Raw genomic sequence first — 13,991 nt, 5'->3', positions numbered from 1 at the left:
TCTATGGCATGTGATGGTGCTTAAGTATATCGTTATACGTATATCCGTTCATTCCATTAGGGAAGCCACTTACGTGCCACCCTCATGCAACCAGTGGACTATGGGATAGAGACAGTGCCCTTTCCCATGGCCAAACACTATATCCATAATAATAATAACAATAACAATGCATATCCATTAATTAATCCAAGAAATTTGTTGACCTAAAATATAATTTACATGATGATTTATGAAAGCAATGTGTGAAACGGGATTTTAGACTGGGAATACAGGGTGAGGAATCGGCGAGCTTTTCCATTTTCCCAATTTTTTCTAATTATAATTATTTTATTATTATTACTACTGTTCCTATTATTATTATTATTATTATATTTTTTTAAACAAGCGACACTGGCTCGTCCTCCGTTCCGCTTTGCCTCCCATATTTCTCCCCGCCGCCGGAAACTCTTCTCGCTGGCCGGAGTATTGGTGGTTCGTGAATGGTATGGACCATTCTCCGGCGTTCTCCGGTCGTGGTTCGGTTTCTTCATGGGAGGAATCTCGGACGTCTCGTTTGGATTCGGAGGGGGAGCTCCGAATCTTCGCTTGATTCGTTGTTGAATGGGGAACGTCGCCTTCCTCTCCGAAAAGAACGACCATTGCTTCGCCTCTGAAGGTAGGAATCGATTTCTAGGGTTCTTTTGCTTCGCTGGAGGGCTCAGTTTTGGAGTTTCTTGAGTCGGAACTGGGCGGGTGAAGCGGCACGAGATCGGCGATCGGCGCGAGATGGTACGCGCTTGAGGTTTCCAATGAATTTTATAACCGTTTATAAATTTTTCCTTTTACCTTTTGGATGACTAAAAAAAAGAAGGAAATTTTCTTCTTTCCTTTTTTTCATAAATTTTCTACTTTGCAACGATTTATATCTTAAGTAGGAAAGGCATGTATCCTTGTTCGAGTGGGAGTGTGTCAAGGAGGGGCTTTATAAAGGACGCAGTTCAGAGATTTTAATGGCTGCAAGAGAGTTGTGAGTTAAGGAGGTTTTGAGTCTTAGGTCTGCCTAGATTGTGTGTGTGCGTGATCTGGAATGAGGCCTAAGGCATAAAGGGCTGCAAGAACTTCCTCTGGTTGAGAACATTATGACCACAGGGAGGATGGGGACCAGACATCGATCGAGAGAGGTGAGCTTTGTCAATCCAACTCAAATATCAGTCATTACATGATTACTTTTTCTGGTTAGAGGATATCATTACATGATTGCAATGGTTTTTCTTTCGCTGGAAGATGGTTGGTTGAGCGATGCTTATGATGAACATTGAAGGAAGGGGGGATTGATGAATTCTATGAGAAGTTGCTACCAAAAAGATCTTATACATCTGCTATATCTGGATCTCCATCCTCTTACACTATTTGTTTCTAGTGTTGATCAAGTCACAAGCAGGCTCTGTCCTTGCTAATTCTTGAAAAATCTTAAATTCTGGCCGGTTATATATGTTGATAAAACAATTCAATGTAAAAGTGATGAACATTAATGCAATTATTTTTTAGGGAAAGGTAAGAGAAACGGGAATTGCCATCAATTACCTGTTGCCGTGCAAGAACTCCAATTTAGGACTGACCTTTATCTTTCTTCCTCTTGGTGTGAGAGGTTGGTGCTGCGGCTATTCCAATTTTGCATTACAAGGCTTTTGTTGATGGACTTCTCCAGGATAAGTATACAACCTGCTGCTTACGAATCATCGTACATTTTAAAAAAAGCAGGGTTTCCCACTTAATGATGTTCAGCAATGATCGCACGCAAAACAAGATGTCTAATGTGAGCCATGTAATAGGTCTCAGCAAGACTCCAATTAAGATCAACTTTCTGTTTGATCAATTTAATGAGTTATTTTAAAGATGGATCTTGGGTTGGAACCATGCAATTATTAGATCCAGGTCAATGATGATGATGATCATAAACTGCCTTACAAACTTATGATTGACTCTTAGTCAAGTCTTTTAGTTTGATGGTGCTCTATAACTTCTTAGATACCCATGAATCGCATTTTTGGCCTGTGTCTTTCTTGCTCCACTTTGTGCTAATCTTTAGGTAGAGCATCTGTATCATGTTCTCTTCTAGGACTGTTTTGTAAATTAATGATGCGTAAACTTTTGTTATGCCATCGCAGTGTTTCATTGGATAAGCTCTTGTGTGATATCTTTTCCTGTTATTGTTTAAAGATGGGTACCCTCATATTCCAAGAAGTTGTCCATTATGTTGGATACTTTACCAAGCCCTCGAATTCTACTGCACTGAGAAAATTATTGATGTGGATTTTCCTATAAATTATTTGCCAATGACCGTGGATATTGCACCAACTCTCCTCAAGACTTGGTAATGTAATTGGACTGGACCTCTTGTACTATCATGCTGCGGCTAAAAGTTTTGATGATGACATTACACCTCAAGGTTGGCACTAAAGTAGCTTTTATGCATCATTTTTGGCTATTGTCCCCCATTACTTGGGGCTGTATTATAAGGCTGCAAATGGATCGGGTTGACCTACGATCCGATCTGACCCGACCCGATCTGACCAGACCCACGGAGATCCGATCCGAATTATTTAAAAGAACCCGGATCTGGATCAAGTTATAAAATTGGACCCATTCTATTTTTCGAATCGATCTGGATTTACTGAATTTTGATCCGATTTGATCCGACCTGATCCATTTGAATTTTTAGGTTTATATGAATCTTATGCTCAATGATCTGATTTGACCCGAACCCATTACATGACCCAAACCTATTACATGTTAGCATGGACTAGGCACAAATTACAGCAGACTGCCCACCTATACAACATTATTTTCTTCTCTTTCTACCCCCACAGTTGAGTGGCACCCACTGGTTCAAGCTGATAGAGTCTCCAACAAACATTATCTTCTTCCTTTTTCACTTCCATAAGAAATTCTTTGCATCAAACCTACACAACCTTTCTAACTCAAGAAATTTAGAGGATTAGTAGGAAATAAATATTTCACCTTTAGTTGTATATATTCCACGACCGGCTTCTATATATACATGAGGTACATCTTGATAGTTTTCTGGGATGTAATTGTCACATATTGATGACCACTCAAAAAATCATTGTGTTGCGAATGTTATTGGAAGGTAAACTTGTATGATCAACTTCAACTTCAATCATGAAAATCAATTGAATAGCTATAACTAATACCTATTGGTTAATTTGACCCACGATCAAACCTAGACCTAATCTAGATCCGTATTTCATGGATTAGGGCTGGATTATACATAGACCCGATCTGATCTGAATAATCTATTGGGTCAAAAAATTTGAATATGTACTCGATCTGATCCGATCCGATCTTCTATTGGGTTGGGTCTGGGTCCAATATTAAAATCCAATCAAAGAAGCGGATCAGATTGGGGTCACTCATGATCCGATCTAACCCGAACTGACCCATTTGCATCCCGAGCTGTATATGTGAAAGGATTGGTAGTTATCACATGCAAAAGCATATTTGTTAGAGGCAAGCAATCTATGGGTAAAAGTTCTAAATCCCATCAGCATGCAGAGATCTTCCCCTTTCCTGACCTTTAGGTGTTAGAGCCACATATGCTTGATTTCCCCACATCAAAAGCTGCATTTTGTTTTGCTACTTTATGACAAAATATTTCTTAAAAGTAGAACCACAAAAGCTGCAAATTTTTAATTTAATTATTTATTTTCATGAATTGTTCTTACGAAAGAAATGTAAGGTGATATTGGTAATTTATTTGACTCATTTGCTTTTGATCTCATTTAGTCCCTTCTTTTCTGATAAGGGCTTATTTGTCGAGAGAGTTTAAAAATGGATTAGAAATTCTAAAAGATAAACAGCTCTAGCGTTTGAAGTTTTCTATAGCCCGTGGAGGGGAAAATGTCACTACTATGGTGACTAGAAGTAGAGAGGATGCTTTGAGAACCTCCACATCATGTCGTACAATAATGCAAAGAAATGCTGATAAATTTTCTAATTTAGGTGCTCCTTTGAAGGATACTTTTCTGAAGCATAAGGTGTCAAAATTTGGCATGTCAAATTTTGACAGGATTGATGAGATCTCGAAATGTCCTGTGTTCTATCCTACAAAGGAAGAGTTTGAGGATCCCTTAATTTATCTCCAGTAAATAGCTCCTCTAGCATCTAAATTTGGTAATGTCATATGCTTTCTATTTCTCTTGTTTGTAATTATGTGTTGAGTTGACACTATGCTTAGTAGTGGTATATAATCACATTGCAGTTGCCATCTAGCTTTATGTGATGAAAAAATTATGTCATTTTTGATTGACTAGAAGACATGTAGCAGAAACCATCGTTGATGTTTATTTTATTAAATATTGTAAACTGTAAAGGAAAATTAAGAGGAAAGAATATGTCTTGTTGTTATTCTTGTACTGATAATGTCTATATATACAAATACATGAGATAATATTGTCAAGATCTCTAAGATTAATGTGTTGACTAATTCCTAGCCTAGCATTCCAAACTTGTTGGGATATTATTCTAGATTCTAAACATGCTGAGATATCATGCTAGTATTCCAAACTTGTTGAAATATTATGGGATATCATACTAGCATCTCAAATTTGCTGGGATAAAATGTTAGCATTCCAAACTTGCTGAGATATCATGCTAGCATTCCAAACTTGTTGAGATATCATGAGATATCATACTAGCATTCCAAATTTGCTGGAATATTATGCTAACGCCTCTCCCCTCAAACTCAAGGTGGTGGAGTCAACATCAACTTGAGTTTGAACATAAGATCATGGAACCTGCTAGGAAGATGAGATTTGATGAAGATGTCGGTAGTTTGATCAATGGAGTGAACAGATGAGTCGAACTATTCCACGAACAAGATGTTGACAAACAAAGTGACAATCATTTTCAATGTGTTTGGTTCTCTTATGAAAAACATCATTATGAGCAATCTAAATTGTACTTCTATTATCACAATAGAGAGTCATGATAGAAGAATAAGAAATACTTATATCTTCAAGTAACCAGTGTAGCCAAAGTAGTTCAGAAGTAGCATCGGTAAGGAATCAATATTCTGCCTCTGTACTGGATCAAGTTATAATAGTTTATTTCTTGCTACATCAGGAAATCAGAGAATCACAAAGAAAGAAATAATAGCCAATGATGGAATGATGATCAATAGGATCACCAGCCCAGTCAGCATCACAATAACCAGTCAACTCAAGATTAGAGCTCGAAGAAAAGTGAAGACCATGAAATAGAGTGCCTTTTACATAGCATAAAATATGGAGAACAGTAGTGAAATGGGTGAATCGAGTAGTCATAAATTGACTAACCAAATGATTCGCATGGGCAATATCAGCTCGAGTAACTGTAAGATAAACCAAGCTTCCAACCAATTGATGATAAAGTGTTCGATCATCAAGTGGTGTGCCATCCATAAGAGTGAGATGTGCATTAGGTTCAAGAGGAGTCAAGGCAGTCTTATTGTCTGATAGGCCAGCTCGAGAAAGTAAGGCTGAAGCATACTTGGCTTGAGATAGATGATATCCATCAGAGGTAGAAGAGATCTCAAGACTAAGAAAATAATCGAGAGGGTCCAAATCTTTCATTTTAAATTGCTGACTGAGATATTCTTTGAGATCAAAAATACTGACAATATCATCTCCTGTAATGATCATGTCATCAACGTAAAGTAGGAGAAGAACGATGCCTTTATTAGTTTTATCGACAAAGAGTGCCGAGTTATGGGGGCTAGAAGAGAAATCAAGATGTCCAATTGTACTACTGAATTTTACAAACCAAGCACGAGGTGCTTGTTTGAAACCATATAACGCTCGACGAAGATGGCAAACCTTCTGAGGAGGATGTAAGTAGCTAGGGGGAGGTTGCATATAAACTTCTTCTTGAAGGTCACTATTAAGAAAATACATTTTTAACATCCATCTGAAATAATTTTCACTATTTAATAGTAGCAATACCTAGAAGGCTTCGAATAAAGATAAGTTTGGCAATCGGGGCAAACGTCTCTTCATAGTCAATTCTATATTCTTGAGTAAAACCCTTTGCAGCTAGACGGGTTTTATATGTTTCTATAGATCCATCTGAGTGGGTTTTAATCTTATAGACTCACTTGTACCCAATAGAGAGGCCTTCCCAAGTGGGAGGTCAACTAAGTCCCAGGTATGCATTTTCTCTAAAGTCTGTATCTCATCTGTCATTGCTTGCTGTCAAGAGGATCAATACTAGCCTCACAATAAGAGCGCGGTTCGTGTAAAGAAATAAGAGTAGAGAAACAATGATAATCATGAAGTTTGGCAGGGGTTTTCTTACCCTTGTGGAGCGACAAAGAGATGTATCAATGGAGGGATGGAGGACTCAGAAGAATTATATGCAGTATCCACAGGCGATATAGATTTTGATGAAGACACCGTGGGTTCCATACAATTGTTCAAAAGACTCTGAGAGTATTATAGGTAGGAGAAGTACCATACAATTGTTCAAAAGGAGACATATTATGAGTGACTGGAGAAGGAACATGGTTAATAGTGAAGACAACAGTGAGACCAACTTCACTTAGAAACGTTCAGGACATGAGGCAAATAAGAGTAAGGCACAAACTGAATCTAGAATATGTCTATGCTTTCGCTCAGTACGTCCATTTTGTTGGCAGGTTCTAGGGCAGGATCATTGGATAAGGGTGCTTTGCTACTGAAAAAAATGGATAAGACTATAGTCTTTGTATTCCATAGCATTATCAGTTCGCAGAATTTTGATAACTTTAGAAAATTGAGTCTTCACCATTATAGCAAAGTTAATATAAATTCTAGACAACTCAGATCTATGTTTCATAAAGTAAATCCAGATAAAATGCGAGTAGTCATTAATAAATAGAACAAAATATCTAGAGTCACCCATGGTTGGAGTTGGTGAGGGATCCCAGATATCGGAATGAATCAAGTCAAATGATGCATGACAAATAAAGTCACTTTTATTAAAAGATAATGCTAGTTGTTTTGCAAGTTGACAATGTAAACAGTCAAAAGACTCATTATGGATAGATCCTAACAAACTGCTAGATACGAGTGGACGAAGTTTACTAAGAGAAGCATGACATAAGCGAAGGTGCCAGAGATGAAGACAAGATGAGGTGGTAGCTGCAGAAATAACTTGATGAGTATGCACAAATTAAGGTGGAAGATGGAGGGAGGTGAGCTCAAATAAGCATCCCACTTTACGGCTTGTCCTAAGAATCTGTCCCATCTAAGCATCCTGCACCAGACAACCATTGAAAGAGAAATGTAGGCAAAACCAAGTTCACATAATTGAGCCACAAAGAAAAGATTTAAGATTAATTTGGGAACTAAATATGTATTGGGAAGTATTAGATGAGGTGTGGAAACATGACCAACTGGGCTAACATGCATATGAGATTCGTCTGTAGTGTGAATAGTTGGTGTAGATGGATTGAATATTTTAGAAAAGAGGAGAGAGGGATCAGAAGTCATATGATTATGGGAACCTATGTCAAAGAGCCATGAAGGTGTACTTGGAGTCATAATAGACAAGGTAGTGGGAGAAGCACTAGACGAAGACAAAACCTATTTCAGGAGGGATTCAAGATCAGTTAATGTGAAAGTAGGCTGAGAGGATATATGTCAACCTTTACCAGATATGACAAAATGAGAAAGCTGAAATGGGTATATGCTCATTTTGCTTATGTTCTAGCATGTTGTTCTGCAAATCAAAGCACTCTTATCTGAGATACATTATGTTATCTAAAAATTGTTTAGATAGACAGTGAAGCTTTGAAAACCAATTTGCCATCAATTGCCTTAGTTATAGTTATTCACTGATTATGATAAGGTACTCTGTCTTTTGTTTGTTTTTGAATAAGATGAGTTATGATGCATTTAATTGAAGTATTTTTATGATGTTTAGAAAATGACCTGTAGAGTGTATTGTAGATGTGGTGTAGACCTTAAAATTTTGTTATTTTTTTTTCCAAAATTTTCTGGTTTGATATTTTCCAATTTTCTGTATGTTATGGAACATTCAGATCATGAATTGTAGTGCCAGGCTACAAACACAATATTTCATGGTAAAGTCTGCGCCAGTGCCTTCTGGTACACGAGTGCATTACTGATTGTTTGGTAGTTCTTGGCATGCAGCCATGCCAGTGCATGCCAAGCAATGTTTGGCAAGATATGGAATGCACGATTGAGTGATAGGCCATCAAGCTACTGGCATGGGATACCTCAATCCATAATTAAGACGAGCATTTCTTTTTCAGCCGAAATAAAATGGAACAAAATACCAACCGTGGCCTAATTTCTGAGTAGATTGTTTCAGGATGTCCAATTGATTCACACAGATCTATCTTCTACTTTACACTTAATCCAACATGGCAGTTTTTTGCACATTCACGAAGAGGTTGTTTTGCTATTTAATGATTATTATTTTTTTATGAGTGTTTTCATAGGTTTTCTCGACTTCCCAACTCTGTATTGCGACTGCTGGGGGAAGCTATCCCGGTAGGCAAATGATCATTATAAACTTTTGAGGACTCGATGAAAATAATCACTCCATGTTCCAAGTCTCTTCTTTAAATTTTGTGATTCATTACAGGGTGTAACAGATCCCATGCTGTACATTGGTATGCTCTTTAGTATGTTTGCTTGGCATGTGGAAGATCACTATCTGTATAGGTATGAAGAATTACCTATAGAATCTTAGTCATCATTTCTTATCTTCCCTTTATGTTGTGAGATGAATAACTTTATTTTTAACCATTCTTTTGCAGCATCAGCTACCATCATTGTGGAGCATCTAAAACTTGGTACGGGGTTCCAGTTCATGCTGCTTCTAACTTTGAAAAAGAGCATCTAAAACTTGGTACGGGGTTCCAGGTCATGCTGCTTCTAACTTTGAAAAAGTGGTTCAGAAGCATGCGTATGCCCATGAGATCTTATCTACTGATGGAGATGATGCAATATTTGACACGCTTTTTGGAAAGGCAACAATTTTTCTGCCCAATATATTGTTAGAGCATGATATTCCTGTTTATAGAGCTGTACAGAGACCTGGAGAGTTTATTATAACCTTTCCTCGAGCATATCATGCTGGTTTTAGTCATGGTGAGATATTATTTTCATATTCATTGTTGTTTCATGCAACAAATTAAAGTTATGCAAATGCATCAAGTGGTCATATTAGTACTTGCAAATTGTTCTAACTTACTGTTCTTTTGGTTAAACTTTAGGCTTCAATTGTGCGGAGGCAGTGAACTTTGCTATTGGCGATTGGTTTCCATTTGGGTCTGTGGCTAGCCAGCGATATGCACTGCTTAGCAGGAGACCATTACCTCCATATGAGGAGCTCCTATGCAAGGAAGCAATGCTTCTTGATAAGAGATCATCAAATCTTGATGCCACAAATCCTGCTCCATTAGTTAAAGAATTGCCCTCTCAACACTGTGTCAAGGTTCCCTTTGCGCAATTAATACGAACCCAGCACTTTGCTCGCTGGTTTCTGATGAAATTAGGAGCTTGCATGCATTATTCTCTAGATGTTCCTGGGACAGTACCCTGCAGCCTTCGCCAACGTGACTGCTATATATCTCATGTCAAGTGCAATTGAAATTCCCAGCATATCTGCATTTACCATGGTATAGATTAGAATAATCCTTTCTTTAGGAGTTCTCTTTTGTATGTAAATGATTTTATGAGTGATTTGATTATTTCATGTTTTTAAATGACAGAGAAAGAGATAAAAAGCTGTTCCTGTGGTCGCAATCGTGTTTTCTTTTTGAGGATGGACCTTTTGGAATTGGAGGCTGTATCCCAGAAGTTTGAGCCGGAAGATGGAATATTAGGAGAGTTTCAGAAACAAGTAAAAGATAACCAGTGTCTGCAACCAAAGTTTTTCCTTTCTACTGAAGGAGATGGATATGAGCCATATTGCAGCATATAATTCATAGCAAGTAATGGAAATGAGGAACAACCAGAGATCCATTCACAAGGTTTAGATTGTGCTTTACAAAGGGAATGCCTCAATTATGATGCAGTTGATTCAATGCCTTCTGCTGCAGCAGTATCAAACTTGTCATCATCTCAAGAATTACTTCATGGCTTCCTGTACAATAATCTAAGAAGACAGTAGTTGGTCATTCATTTGCATTTTCTTCAGTTTTTTCACAAGGTATTAGACTTTTTTATTTATTTGGAGAGATATGTTAATATCCTGGTAATCTTGATTTTTTCTGAAAATTAATTTTTCATCTCTTTGTGTAGGGATTCACAAATTCTAACAGAGGTAAATTAGTCTCAACTAAGTGTTCCAGAAATGTCTCACACAGTGCTTCTGGACCCATCCAACTAATTCCACCTCCCAACAAATGTAGAGCTGCCTATCAGTCTGATTCAAGTTTTACTTTGGTCACGCATGACAGTGATGATTCTGATTCGGAAATATTCCGAGTCAAATGCAGGTCAACTGTGAGCTTTAGTACAGAAAACAGAAAGCGACATGATCAGCCCAAGACTTCCTGAAAAGCAGGTATATTATAGCATTGTCTTCTTTTGGACCACTTTCACTCTTATCGTTATTTTTACAAAGCAAACAAGAGCTGGCAATCATTCTCTTTATCTGAACAACAATGATAAGGTCACATGATTCTAGTTATAATACTGCATAAGATCGTAAAAGAACTCTGGGGACATCTTAAGTACAATATTTAGGAGCAGTTATGCAATCACAAAATACCTTTCTCTCACCAAATGATGTTTGCTAGGAAATGCTAAATCTTGATAGCTTATGACTGGGGGAAACAAGCAACTTGAAACGTATGACAGAGCGAGCATCTTAGCAAAACAATGATGTTGAATAACTAAAAATTGACTTTGTTATATGTCACACCCCGAACCCAGTATCTAGATCGGATACGTGATGGGCGCACACTTCTTAGGGCAAAATCCTAAAGAATATACAAGGTCTTTTAATTTGTTATAATATCTCAATATCCATAAATAATAATGATTACTTTTATAACAATTCATAAAATTTATATAAGTACAAATTCAATTCCTTCTATCATCTAACTAGATATCAAGAACACTCTATTTATTCATCCGCTTATCTGTAACCCCAAACCATAGCCTACCATAAGCATCCTGCAACTCTGAAAAAGAAAAGAGGAAGAAGAGGTGTGATGAGCTTTACAGTCCAGTAAGAATCTCTACACATCCACACTAATATGATAATATAATTTGAAAATAGTAACAAGCATAACATCTTATATCAAATATCCAAATGCAAACATCCGTATAAACATATGTCAATTATTTGTCTTGTCAAAAAAATGCATCACTACATGTCAACAAGTAAAACTTTTCATTCAGCATTAGTTTTATATCTTATCATCTGTTACCCTTATCACATATCTAGTTTGCTTAATCTTTTTTTTTTCGACTTTGGACTAACTAAGATCATGCCATGATCTTTATTCGGATCAATTTTCTATGATCTTCCTCGGATTAACTTTTTATGATCTTTCTCGGATCACATTTTCATGCATAAGCCCATGGCGGCTGTCCCAGGAATAAGCTCCTGGCCAGTTGTTCTTCGATCTTTATCGAATCAAATTCTCACATATAAGCTCGCAGAGGCTGTTCCATATGACGAGGCTAGTCCAAACCATATTCTTTCTATCCGATTATTACATGTTGATTTCATCAATCAATTCTAGTTTTCAATGCGATCAAGATAAGTATATCATATCCATATAATCATGCTATCAATCGTTGATATATATATATTGACATAATATATTCATGCTGAAAAATCATACCAAGAAATAATAGTGTCTCAAACATTGCAAATCTATCAATATGAATTCAACGATGCAAAACCAACGATACAAGTCCAACGGTAAATTAGCATACATAATGATGATTATGTACAGAGATTCTTACCTCTGTTAATTAATGATTAATCCAAATACATAAATCGATGAACTCCTCGATCTACGAACTCAATCAGATATTTCACTTGATATCTTCTTGCATAAACAATTGCATCTCTACATGATCAGAGTCAAATATAAAAATTATGTAAGAAAATTATGGATAAACGACCTAATATCATAAATCCAGTACCCCCTTCTAGGATCAATCAATTGATCTGGATTTATCTAAGTACTTAAACCCTCCATTGGTCCATAAGACTTCTACAGAGAGAAAAATTCATGAAAAGAGAAAAAATCTAGAGAGAGAAAATTTTTAGAGAGAGAAATAGAGAGAGAAATTTGTAGAGAGAGAAATTTGTATAGAGAGAAATTTGTATAGAGAAGGTAGAAGGAGGAGAGAGGAAAGAGAGAGAAAACTTTTTCTCTACTTTTTTTTTTCTTTTTTCTTTCTTTTCTTTTCTTTTCCTTTTCTTTCCTTTTTCCCTTTTTTTTTCTTTCTTTGGTTTTGCTCATTTCTTCCCTTTTTTTTTTCTTCTTCTTTTTCTTGAAAACAAGGTCCCCGAAACCCCTGTTCTTCTCCCTTTTTATCCAGCCATGGCTGAGGAACTTAGCCTAATGGCCGATGGCAGAACTCGATGCCGATTGAGATGCGACCTTGACAGCGGCCATAGCCACCGATGGTCAGAAAAATAGAAGAAGAAATCAAGAGGAAAATCTAAGGATAGGGGGGTTCATGTTCACAATGAATCCGACGGCTTATAGGGCTAAATCCGATGACGGTGAGGCTAGAAAGGGAGGAGAAGGGAGAAGGCATTACCTTAGTTTGGCGATGCCCATAGTGAGAGATCCGACGATCTCTCCGACAGAATCTCTCAAGTAAAGGCTCAATGGAAAATCTTAAAATTAGCAGTGATTTTTGAGCAAATTTGTGGTGGGAATCAAGGAGGAACAAGGGATCCCTATTTATAGGCTAAATTTGAGGTTAATCGAGTCAAAAATGGAGTTCTATTTCTCTCCTTCCACCAGAATCAAAGAAGTCAGACTCCTTCCAAGATTCTGATTCTTTCTTCTTCTTCTTCTTTTTTTTTGCTCTTCAGGTAGGTTATTACATTTTCTCCCCCTTAAAAATAATTTCGTCCTCAAAATTAGCATATTGCAAAGTTGATAACCTTAAGGATACAAGATTCTTATCTTATCCTCGAGCTCATAAATAGTCTTTTCATTTAAAAAGAAATTCCAATCCTCTATCATAATATCCTCCGAATTAGAACCAATCTTTTCGATCAAATTTAAATGGCTTAAACTACTATGCTTTCGCTGCACGCTCTGATCTAGATCCATCTAATTTTTCAAATTTGCTAAATAATTTTTAAACCAATAAAATTATAGATTATCAATTTCTTGATTTACAATCCAAGATGCAAATTATCCATCGAAATTCAAACCTTATAAATCACTTCTATTACAATCCCTAGTAATCATAATCGTAAGTTTTGATTTTATTTATGTCATGCTATCACAATAAAATCAAAACCACCAATAGAACCAATGTATTTTTTGTTTATATGCAAGTTTCATATATGATCCTCTTATAGGTTCAATATTCAAACAATATTCATCTCTCATACAATACAATTCTTTCTTAGGGGTCATCCTAAATAAACTTGCTTTTGATAAGCCCAAAATTGTAATGATCAAACAATTAACATCAGAATTAGAAAAGTCATCATGATCATCACCCATATCAAGTTTAAAATTCCAAAATCATCTAAAGAATAATTGATTAGGTACATACAACACAACATAACTTATCAGTGCAACATCCTATGATCAAATATCAACTCCTCTTACACTTAGGTGGAATCTTACTTTTTGAAATCAAAGATATGACTATCAATTCTGTTATAGACATCATATGCCACTTATGCATAAATTTTATCACAATACTTACTGATCCAAAATCCAAACTTTGAATTCTTTCCATTACTATCATATCCCTAGTGATCATAACTTCATGTTTTAATAT

The 13,991-nt window shown here is 36.5% G+C and overlaps 1 pseudogene; it reads left to right on the top strand.

The window, feature by feature from the left end:
* The first annotated feature begins 600 nt into the window (after positions 1-600).
* LOC105033385 (lysine-specific demethylase JMJ13-like) overlaps positions 601-13,991 on the top strand; it is an 86,750-nt pseudogene continuing 73,359 nt past the window's right edge.

Source organism: Elaeis guineensis, chromosome 12 (assembly GCF_000442705.2).
Source record: "Elaeis guineensis isolate ETL-2024a chromosome 12, EG11, whole genome shotgun sequence".
Classification (NCBI taxonomy): Eukaryota; Viridiplantae; Streptophyta; class Magnoliopsida; order Arecales; family Arecaceae; genus Elaeis; species Elaeis guineensis.
This window is presented reverse-complemented; position numbering and strand designations above follow the sequence as displayed.